The sequence below is a fragment of the Camelus bactrianus genome, chromosome 8 (genome assembly GCF_048773025.1).
Source record: "Camelus bactrianus isolate YW-2024 breed Bactrian camel chromosome 8, ASM4877302v1, whole genome shotgun sequence".
NCBI classification, from domain to species: domain Eukaryota; kingdom Metazoa; phylum Chordata; class Mammalia; order Artiodactyla; family Camelidae; genus Camelus; species Camelus bactrianus.
In genome coordinates this window covers 69061460-69073593 of record NC_133546.1, presented here as the reverse complement: position 1 = coordinate 69073593, position 12134 = coordinate 69061460, and the positions used below count along the sequence as shown (strand labels likewise).

Genomic DNA, 12134 nt, shown 5'->3' with positions numbered 1-12134 from the left:
CAAATGGTCAACACCAACATTATTTTTCTCCTGCCATTTCATTGTCATGTATTTGGTTTTTTTTTTTTAACTTTATATTATGAAAAGAGTTTTAAACACACACCAAAATGAACAAACTAGTATAACGAACCACCATCCACCTCCTCATATACTTTTTGGGGAGGAGAGGATGGAGCTTGTTAAAGGAAAGTCAGGACGTCCTTTCACCCAGCAATGAGGACAGTGTAATGACAGTGTTTTCAGGGCAGGTTACCATCTGCTCCTCAGTTGAGAGATGGTTCTGCTACTACTATTGGCCTCACGCATCCAGAGACAAAATATCTAAAGTGATAGAGGGGGTAAGGCACCATGACAGGTGGGAAATGAGACCAGAATGTTCACTGTCACCTGATGTTTCCTTGGAATATCCTCAGCCTTGGTCACTATGCTGGAAGTTCTGACAAAGTCAGTCTCTGGATTTAATATGCAATCCTTTTACAAAAAAAAATTAAATTGGTAATCCACTTTTTGTTTGAAAAAAAATTTTATATTTGCCAATTAGAACTACAAAGTAATTTTCAAAAAGCCTTTACCAAGGGCTTTATAGACAGAGTCAGTTCTCCAGGGGTTTGTCATTTAAAATTGTTCTTAAAAAGAAAAACATGGACAAGTAGAAGCTTTGTTAAAAATAGTCAAACAATACAGAAAATGATGGAGATGAATTTACCTATGTGAGGACATAGGAACCTGGATAGGGTGGAAGGGGAGAAGGGAAGTAGGCATGTAGTCAGCAAAAGATTAGAAAACGAGTGTCCAAAATAGTGCATTTCCAGATTCCCTGGGGACGGGGACCTTGCTGACAATAACCCCATGTCTCAAGAACCCCAGGAGCTTTGATCAACCTAGCTCCTTTTATGTGGAAAATATCCAGGCCCCCAACAAGCTGGTGATAAAGACCTGGGAGAGCTAGCAGGGGAAGGGGAGGGAGATTGGGGGGTGGGCGGGGAAAGGGCAAAGAGGGCTGTAAATTAGTCTGGAAAGAGGCAGGATCACATCAACAGAACTAACCTTGATACAAAGAGATACTTCTCTCTGAGTGAAGGGGGGAAGAGGAGAAAGGGAAGGCAAAGAAGGGAGATTCGGAGGAATGGAGAGAGTTGAAAAGACCTCAGCCTCCTAAGTAAGAGAGAAGATCAAAGCACCCGTGAAGGATAAAAGGAGCAAGGGGTGGGGAAGGGAATTGTTCAGGAAGACGTCTGTATCTGACACCTATAAACCTGTCCAAGGGTTCCCCTCCAAAAAAGAACAAAAACAAACAAACCAAGAGCTTTCCTCCACCCCTACTCTTCCCTCAAGCCCAGGCCTGCTATCCTTCTGTAGCCACCAACTTCTCAAGAGCAAAGTTTGCCCAAGGACTTCTGGGCACAAGCAACCTGGTATCGACACTCACCATTCCTTTGAAACTGCGCCTTTTAAATGCCAGCTCAGTAAGTGGCTGTTCTCAGCTTCCATCCTCTGACTTCACAGCAGCACTGAGAACTAGAAATGTCTTCTTCCTGAAATTCTCTCCTCCCTGACACCCAGACACATGGTAGTTCTGGTCTGTCCTCCTTTATGTTCAACCGTGCCCTCTCTTCCTCTTCAGCCAGTTCTTGTCTCTCTCCTCACTCTTAACCAGAGATGTTCTCTAAGGGTCTGTCTTTGGACCGGACTTTTTCTTTTTTGTTTTTTTTTAATTGAAGTATAGTCAGTTTACAATGTTGTGTCAATTTTTGGTGTATAGCATAATGTTTCAGTCATACATATACATGCATATATTTGTTTTCATATTCTTTTTCATTATAGGTCACTACAAGATATTGAATATAGTTCCCTGTGCTTTACAGTATAACCTTGCTGTTTATCCATTTTATATACAGTAGTTAGTATCTGCAAATCTCGAACTCCCATTTTATCCCTTCCCAACTCCTTCCCCTACTGGAGACCATAAGTTTGTTTTCTATGTCTGTGAGTCTCTTTCTGTTTTTTAAAAAAATGTTCATTTGTATCCTTTTTTAAGATTCTATACATGAGTGATAGCATATGGTAGCTTTCTTTCTTTTTCTGGCTTACTTCACTTAGAATGACAATCTCTAGGTCCATCCACGTTGTTGCAAATGGCATTATGTTATTCCTTTTTATGGCTGAGTAGTATTCCATTGTATAAATATACCACAACTTCTTTATCTAGTCATCTGTCAATGGACATTTAGGTTGCTTCCATGTCTTGGCTATTGTAAATAGTGCTGCTATGAACATTGGGGTGCACGTATCTTTTTGAATTGAAATTCCCTCCAGGTATATGCCCAGTGGACTTGACTTTTTCCTTTTACTCTCTATCCCTTGGCTTCAACTGCTGTCTCCTCAGAGGAATGTCATGTTCATTTCTGTATATCCATGCTGATACATGTAGCCACAAGCCACATGTGGCTATCTAAATTTAAGTTAATTATCATTAAATAAAATTTAAAATTCAGTTCTTCATCCATATTAGCCTTATTTCAAATGCTTACATGCCACATGTGGCTAGTGGTTACCATATAGAACAACACAGATATACAGCACTTCCTTCTTCATAGAAAGTTCTTTTTGACACCACAGGTCTACAGCTTACCTCTCCTCTGAGCTTCAGATCTGGCGGTATTCTACCTGACATCTCTCCTGGGAGTCCTTCTGGAATCACACATTCATTATGTCCCAAATCCTACTCCAGTCAACACACATTTCTCATAACAGTTATCTGTACAAACTCTAATTTTACTTCAAAATGGCTCCATGTAACAAGAGCACATGTTCAAATAACTGTGAAATATTTACATGGGTAATTTAGCTATTTAGATGTAATTTGTTTACTAAAGTAATGGAGACCACTTTCACTGAAAAGAATACAGGCTAGAGCCATTTATGGGGACTCTCCATCTTTCACATAGTATCCTCAGTAATAAAACAAACCTCCCTACAAGCAAAAGTCCCAGACCAGATGGCTTCACTGGGGAATTCTACCAAACATACAAAAAAGAACGCACATCGATCCTTCTCAAACTCTTCCAAAAGACTGAAGAGGAGGGAAGACTCCCAAACTCATTCTATGAAGCCACCATCACCCTGATACCAAAACTAGACAAGGACACTTTCCAAAAAGAAAATCACAGGCCAGTATCATTGATGAACAGACACACATTATCCCTATATAATATTTTCCCATGTCTAGAATTTCATAAAATAATAAAAAGGTTTATCTTATAAGACATTTTCTTTATTAATTTTTCTTTATAGTTTTTAAATAAAATCAAGCTTCTCCCCAACAGTGTTAATGAGTGCCTTATTCTCACTGCAGAGAAGCTAACTTTCTGATTCCATGAGGAGCACTAAACATATTCTTCCTGAACAATGAAAATCAGATGCCAAAGCTCTTTGCCAAAATAGTGACAATACCACTGGACACATGAGATTCTGAAGCATCATAATCAACAAAGAGTCAGATCTGTTCCTGATTTTAATCAGAAAGCAATCTGTCTCTTCGCTGCCTCCTAAACTTAGCAAAGACATACCATTCTCAGCACGCTGACCATTTTGGTGGTGTGAGGTTTCACTGGGCAGCCTCGCTCAGAGTGACCTCAGTCCAAGATTCTAAAGATGGAGCATATTAAGTGCAGGTGAGTCATCGATTTAAAAAGCCATGCAGAGTAACTAAAAGTCTCATTCTTCAGAAGCACAGAGATTCCATGGGAAGCCTTACCATGTGACAAAAGGAATTCACTTAGGAAAAGAGAAGCCATTGCTAAAGAAAAAAGGGATAAATGGTACTCCTGTAGGATAAGCCTATGTAGTGCTCGGTTGCTCTAGGTAATTCCATCTGAACTGATTATTACTATCCCCAGTGGAGTTATGACATCTCTTGTTAAAGATGACAGAAAAGTAGACTCATAGTATTGCAATAGGAGCAGCATTGCAAACATTTGGGACCATGACTGTTAAATCAGTAACATTGTGTATACTGTGACTTACACTTTTTCTGTAGAGTTCAAAGTCTTTTGCAGACATTAAAAAATTAATCCTATGACTGTCTCCTGCGGTGTAGAAATATTAGGACCTTCTGAGATTAACCATTCAGTTACCAGCAGACAAACAGTGATGTGTCTAGCCCTTTGCTAGGTCCAACGAGGCACATGCAAGAAGCAGAAGGCACAACCTGTTCTCTCTTGCCTGTTGCTTCAGGCAATAGATGTAAGTAAGTACATAAAACACTTGGGGGATGCGTATGTACAGGAGCTACGGCTTACACTTACACCAAAATAATGTCGGATTTCAGGAGATATGTAGGAGAAAAACGAGTGGTGGGTAGCAAGTGATTAATTAGAAAAGATTTCACAGAGGAGGTAAGCCCTAAAAGAAATCTGTGCAGAGTTGGGGGTGGTATGAACAGGCAGAGCACAGAAGATGTTTAGAGCAGTGAAAATAGTCTGTAAGATACTTTGATGGTGGATACATGTCATTATGTTTTCCAAACCTACAGAACGTACACCACCAAAAGTGAACCCTAAGGTAGGACGAGTCCATGTAGGTTCATGAGCTGTAACAGACCAGCTGTCTGGTGGGAGACACTGATAACCGAGGAGGGGGGGTTTATACATGAGTAGGGGCAGAAGGTAGAGGGGAAACTTACATTTTCCTCTCAATTTTGCTGTGACTCCAAAATTGCTCTAAAAAATAGTCATCAATGAAAAAGGAAAAAAATAAATAGTGACTGGTACACAAGGGAAGTATAGGACAGAACAAGGACAAATACACATGTCCTGAAGTTTCCTAAAGATGCCCAGTTTCTGTCTTGTAAGTAAGTCTCAAGATGGAAGAAATATAAAGGAACCTAAGGGAAAAAACTCCGGGATGGTGACAGTATTTGAGATGGTACATGTGAGTGTGTGGGTCAGGGCGAGTGAAGAATCAGAGACTGTCTGATTGGATAGGAAGAGTCATGGTGAAGAACAGGAAAGACGAGCTTTAACAGCTAAGGGGGAGCCTGTTAATAACTAGCTTTTACCGCCCCGTCTGGTCAACTTAGATTTCAACCTGATAGGGTCTAGAGATCTCTTACAAACTCCTAAGCAGCAGAATGATATGATCAGAGAAACACTTTAGAGGAAACAGTCTGGCAGCAATTATCGACTGACCCTCTGCTCCCCGATTCTCACACTTATTAAATGATACAGACTTGCTCTCCACTCCAAACCCCACCATCATTTTAGGAGGCTTCAACATCACGAATTTAGCCAATATCCTAACTTTACCATTCCCTGACCACATTAATTCTAATTGCCTTCACTTCTACTCCCAGGACCACACCCAAGACCTTGCATTAGCTAAAACTGCACCGCACAGAACTTCGCACTGCACTTCACATCTTTCCAGCCCTCTCCAGCATGTCCTCCCAGTGACCTCCAGACGTCACTTCTTTGCTGGGCACTGTCACCCACTTGGACAACTGCAACCCTAGATCCAGTGCTATAAAACATACCTCCTCTTTTACACTCAGGCTTCTAAACAGACTGCTGCCACTGCAAACACATGATCTCTCGGCTGGCTGAATCAACTCCACTCACTAATGTCTTATATGTCTACAATCACCTTTCTCAAACATTCTCCTCAGTAGCAGTACGGCACTTACATAATTACCCTTAAGACCATTGCTTGGCCCTGGCCTCCTCATTTTCAGGAGAGCAGAACTTTATCTTTCCTTGCTGAGAATGCCGAGGCTTTGGGGAGATCTCCCTGAATTGTCCACCTTCCTCTACAAACATTGCATTTATCCCCACCCATTCCTTCTCCTCTCCATCACAGAAGGTGAAAGGTCTCCCTCCTTTTCAAGGGCAAACCCAAGGTCAGCCCCCAAACCTTACCTTTGATTCCCTGCCTCCTGCCTCCTTCAAGACTTTGCTCCATCAAAAATCCTTGCCCTATCCCAATCCTGGGCATATATCTGAAGAAAAATGTAATTCAAAAAGACACATGCACTTCAAGGTTCATAGTAGTACTATTTACAATAGCCAAGACATGGAAACTACCCAAATGTCCATTGACAGATGACTGGATAAAGAAAATGTGAGATAGATATAGATAGATAGATAGATAGATAGATAGATAGATAGATAGATAGATAGATAGATAGATATAGTGGAATACTACTCAGCCATAAAAAGAATAAAATAATACCACTTGCAGCAACATGGATGGATCTGGAGATTGTCGTTCTAAGTGAAGTAAGCCAGAAAGAGCAAGAAAACTACCATATGATATCACTTATATGTGGAATCTAAACGAAAGGACACAAATGAACTTATCCACAAAACAGAAACGGACTCACAGACATAGAGAACAAACTTAATGGTTACCAGCAGGTAAAGGGGTTGGGAAAAGATAAACTGGGAATTCAAAAATTTCACCTCCTGGGGAGTGATGGAAATGTTAGCTATCTTGATTGTGTTGGTGGTTTCATGGGTGTATACCTCTATCGAAATTCATCAAATTGTACATTTGAAATATGTGTAGTTTACTGCACAGGAACCATACCACAATAAAGGTGTTAAAAAAAAAAATCCTTGCCTTTAACCAATAAACACAGTAAAGTTTCCTCCGTCATTAAAAACACGCCCTTCATGTGGGTTTCCCTCTAGCTACTACCTTATCTCCTTTCTCTATTATCCAAAGTTCTCCAAATAACATTTCTATTGGCTAAGTGTAGTAACTACAACAGCCCCCCAAAGTAGGAGATGTACCCATAGGAGGAATATAGACAGGAGTAAACCAAGGGTCCGAGTTCACACTAATAAGGTCAACTACCAAATCTTTTGGGTTCTACAACACTTCCCTGCAGGACTTGGCATTGAAGTCAGGCTGTTTTAGCCATTTACTATTTAATACTCCTCTGTTTCACTTAAAGCTCCAAAGGAGAGAAAAGGAACATGGTGATTTCAAAGCAAGAGGTCAACAATTGTGCACTAAGAGCATACTCTGTGCTAGATGAGTTATTTACTGGTGTGCTAAAGAAAAGGGAAATGTGGCTTCTTTGGCTTTGTCCAAAAAAAACAAACAAAAACTGTCCCCATCTCCAAAATAAAAAAAAAAAAACCACACACACTAAACCTCAGAAAATCTGATTAACTCTTACCAAAACAAAAAACGATTTTCTAAATTCCTGGATTTTCAAGAATATATTATTCTATTTCTTTAACTTCCCTTCACTTCTCAAACCACTGACAATGGCTTACACTCACTGAAACTGCTCTGGTAGATGCCCCCAATGACCTCCAGATTCACAAACCCAACAGATACCCTTCAGTCTTATCTGACTGGAACTTCCCACTGATGTGACTGATGCAACCTCTATAGTATTTGTGGTCTCCGATGGAGGTCAATGGAGGTGCAGTTTTTACCTCCATCAAATAATCTCCACAGAAGGGAGATTGCTCACTGATGAGCATGACCCCTACTTTTCCACCCACTCTGTGTTGGCTTCTGCTCAAGTGGGTCCCTGTGCTCCTCTCTACATATCCTAAACCTACCAGCTCTTCAAGGTCCAGTACTTCAGTGAGGCTTTCCTTCACTTATGTTCTGAGTTTTTCCATAAACTTTCCCACTTCTGATTCCCTTCATTTGCACTGCAGTTATCCTATAAAACACTCATTCCTGTACCTTCTCACCTGTCCTACCAGATCGTGTGCTTTCTTCATGACTGCTCTAGTACCTGGTACTGAAAACCATGCTTGGTACATAGTAGGAGCACACCAAATTTTAACCACGAGTAGTAGTATTATTCACCTTTGCATTTTTCAGAACTCTAGCACAGGATGTTTCTTAAATATTGCAAGATTAATCAATTTAGAATGAATTAATGAATGTCCTAAGAATGAATAATCTCTCTTGGTGAGAAAAAAGAGTGGAGAGAGGGCTTACCTAGAGTAGGTTGTAGAGAGGTTAAAAAAAAAAAAAAGTAGTGAATAATATTAAAGAAAATGGTTAGGAGCCCCAAAAGGAGAGAATGGGGGAAACTTCTAGCAATCCACAGGCATATTATCTATTTCATAAAGTATCTCTGAAATATGACTTCTGCCAGATGAAGATCAATTCTTCAGTGTATGGATGAGTCTGTCTCTGACTCAGCCTGGTGAACCCCAAAGCCAGATGGAATGGTGGTGCCTTGTCTAGTTATATTACCCAGTTTTCTCTGAGCCTCCTTCTGCACAGGTAGAAGAGAACTAACTATAAGGACAAAGGGGAAAATGATCAAACCCAACTGGAGGCTGGTTTTTCAAATATGTACTTGAGTGAATATACCAAGGGAATTTATTGTATGAAAGAGCTAAATATTTTTCCCATCAAGAAAAAAATTAATTCGTATCCTGTTTTTGAATTATTCTACAAGAATACCCTTCTGCCAAGTATTCTGTATCATGGCCTTTTGATGTGAGTACCATTTCCTCTGAACTTCTGTTGTTTTTAGTGTAGCCAAATTGACTGGCTTCTTTAAAGTGCTATTTTTGGACAAACAAAAGGGGAAATTAATCATGATGCCCAAGTGATGCTCTGGGTGCACTATTTCATTATTTTCAGTTTAATATGGGAAACATATAACCAGTTTTTCACCCAGAGAGTAAAAATGTTCCAATTTATTAGAAAGTACTTGTTACTGAAGCAGTCAATGACAGAAGTGTAATAATGGAAACCATCCATCTGCTTCTGTGTAGGCGATGCTGGCCAGTCATTGTGCTGAAATGGCAAGCTTTCATCTGCTAAGGTGCGGCTTGAAAAGTCTGGAAGATGTCCTTCTCTAGGACAAGGGGCATGACATCACCAGTTCCAGTCAAGACTCCTTAAAATACAAAAATCCCTGGGAAAGGCAGCTCTATTTCTAATGCATATCCATTAAAGGTGCACTTCAAGAGTTCACTGGACCCCTGGACTGGCAAAAAATAATAAATAAATAAACCAAAAACTGCAGATTTTGCAAAGAGCCAATGCTAACAATAAAGGTCATTCTGTCTATAATGTTGGTTCAACAAATCCCCATAGATCACATGACAGATTCCAAAGGTGGCAGATGATTGATACCAGAAAACACAGAGAATTGTCTGTAATGTCCAAAACCCTGGGTATGGATTTGGAGAGACTGAGAGAGATCAAAGAGGAATCTGCAAAAGAGAAAGTGGGCATAAAAAGCCTGAGTGAGCCTCCATCACTTCATTTCCCCCAAGTCACTCCCCAGGTATGTCTCCCACAGGCAGACCTGACCTCAGTCTCATCTCCTCACTGTTATAAGCCTTTAGTGTGTCACCCTAGTGCCTCTGACCAGTAGTCCAGTCCCCCCCAAGGCTAAGCTGTTGCACAGCTCCAGGGCACACCCCTCAGAGAGTAAGTGAATATGAAACCCCTCAAGGCTATGTGGCGCCCAGCCCATGGCCATGTGGCCCTCCTTCCTGCTTCCCTGCCTTTCTCACTACCCAGATCACACACAACTTCAAGGCCCAGATCACATTCCACTCTGATGTGAAAGAAACATTCCTCAATTTCTCTTACCTAAAAAAGTCTCAAATGGCTTTGGCCTTGGAGTTTACAGAGTGAATTTACTTGAAAGAAATTCTGGAGACAGTAAGTATAAAGGTCCTAGAGCCCAGCCTTGCACATCCCCAGGGTGTAAATGAGACAATGGGAGAGACACTGGACGGAGAGCCAGGGAGTCTGGATGTAGAGCAAAAGTTAACTAAATCGCTGTGCGACCTTTGGAGAGTCACTTGACTTGTCTGAGTGTCAGAATCACATCTGCCACATAGAGAAGGTGGATAAGACACATCAAAGATGCTTGTCAGCCCTGATACAGGATAGAACTCTGGAACACCACCTCCAGAGTAAAGCTATTTGAGCCATAGATGGCCGCTCCATAAAGGGAGAGTGATGGGTAGCCTTGAAGGTCTGGGAGACAACTCACTAAATGCTCATAAATGTCCAGCTGAATCACATCTAGGCCTGAGCTGAGGGTCCCTAAACTCTCTGCCTCTCTTCTCAGCACTATATTTTTAAATAGACCTTTTTTTCTCGTCTCTAGTGTGGCAAACCTGGCACACAGTGGTCACATTTTCACCAGCCCACTCACATTTGCTAATGCCAACCACCTCCCACTCTTGGCTACAACACACACACCCCCTCCCATGACAATGGATCCACAACTCTAAATAGAGGAGCCCTCTCATTTTTTAACGAATTTAGTATTGCAGAATCTGCATTTACAAGTGCAAATACTTACATACATATGCATGTGCATATAAATATATAGAGGATGGACTATTTGCATTGCAAATGAACTCACCATGGAGTTCCTTACAATATCAGGGCCTTCATTTCTCTTTTTCTCCATTGCCTCCCCTACAAATATCCTACACTATTTCCTTATTTACTGCTGCTCAGGAATACATCTATTGGGTAAGGTAAGGTAGCCTGTATTCATAAAGATTAAGGGAGGAAAAGCTGCATTTCCTTGGAGCCTTCTGGTTAATTTTTTTCATGTCCCAGGTGTGCGGGCTTATATTTTTCATGCTTAGGCTCTGGAATCATATCTGGCAACACCATGGAGATAAAAGCCACATGAATCTTAAATACTGTCCAAGTCCACGATGATATAACAGCCTTCTACAGAAATTAGTGTCTGGAAGAGCCACAGGCTTCACACAAGCCAACATGCCCGGAAAGAAGTGAGCTGATGGCATTGCTTTGTGAAGATTTCTTTTTTCTTTTCTTTTTTTTGACTCAAAGTAGATTTATTCAGAGAGATACATGCTCCATAGACAGAGTGCAGGCTGTTTCAGACGGCCAGAGAGAACATGAGATGTAGGACTGGATGTTTAAAGTAAAAGTAGATACACACTCCACAGAGTGCAGGCCATCTCACTCCAGGGAGAGTGGCTTGCTTTGGTGAAGATTTCGAAGGCAATGGTTGTACCTTCCACTCAGGTCAATAGCTGTAGGCTGAGGGCAGCTTAAAAAGTTGCACTAATATATTCTACTTCTTTACACAACAAATGTTAATACACAGAACAATAACCACATGTCTGGCAGTGGTGAGGTTATTTTGAGTAATGGTGGCACTTTGGAAAATTTCACCTTTTGCTGTGAAACGCAAAGATGATCTTTCTCAGCCCATAAACGGTGAGTTCAACCATACTTGTTTGTTTTTAATTTGAGTTTTGTACGTTCTCTATTTCTCTTTACCCCAGGGGTTTCCTTATCTGTAGGCACACACAGATTAGAACAGGAACAGATCAGATCACCCTAGTTTAGGGCAGCTGCAGACAACATCTCTGATGCTAATAGCACCAAACAAAGATTTCATCTCATTCAATTGTTACTATGCCCCTAGAGGCTTATGCAAACTAAGAATCTAACAAAAACAAAAAGGGAAACAGCAACTGCAACCTCACTCTTAAGTCATCCTCTTCTCAAAAAAAAAAAAAAAAAGTTATTGTTTCCTCACTTCCAGAAATACAATTGCCCAGGGCTCAGAAACTCAGAAGAAGCCCAACTCCCCCTGCATCCTTAAAAACATTCTCTTAACCAGGGACCTGGCACCGACAGAAGGTTGGTGAGGATGGGCAGTGCAAAGTGCCCTGGACCAAGAATCAGGAGGCCTAAGATGAGATCTGGACAACCCTTCTGGGCCTGTTTATAAGTTATAAATTATAGATAATTTTATTATAGATAGTATTACCTTGCTATAAATTATAAACAATATTACCCACATTTTTATTGAGATCGAATGAGGTAATAGACTTGAAAATGCTTTGTGAAAGCATTAGGTTTTCACAATACAATGCTCTGCTTATTCGAGTGCACCTCAGCTCCTAGGATGTTGTAGAAAATTAAGGCTGCAAGTCACAAAAAAATGAGAAGAGTAAGACTGGCTTAAATGAAGCCTCTTTCTCTTTATCTCTCTTTTACTCTACCTGCTGGAAAAAAAAAAAAGCAAAAGTAACAATTGATCTTAATTCTGCCTTCTAATAATCATGACCTTTTCAGTTTTCAATTGCAGGTTTTGGCTAAATTAGGTAACCACATTGATTAATTACTACTAA

General features: G+C 40.6%; 1 protein-coding gene across 5 annotated transcripts in view; it reads right to left on the bottom strand.

Annotated features, from left to right (window-relative positions):
* The window catches only part of FILIP1 (filamin A interacting protein 1), a 209182-nt gene that overhangs the window by 91358 nt on the left and 105690 nt on the right, over nucleotides 1–12134 (bottom strand). The gene's annotated exons all lie outside the window — the stretch shown is intronic.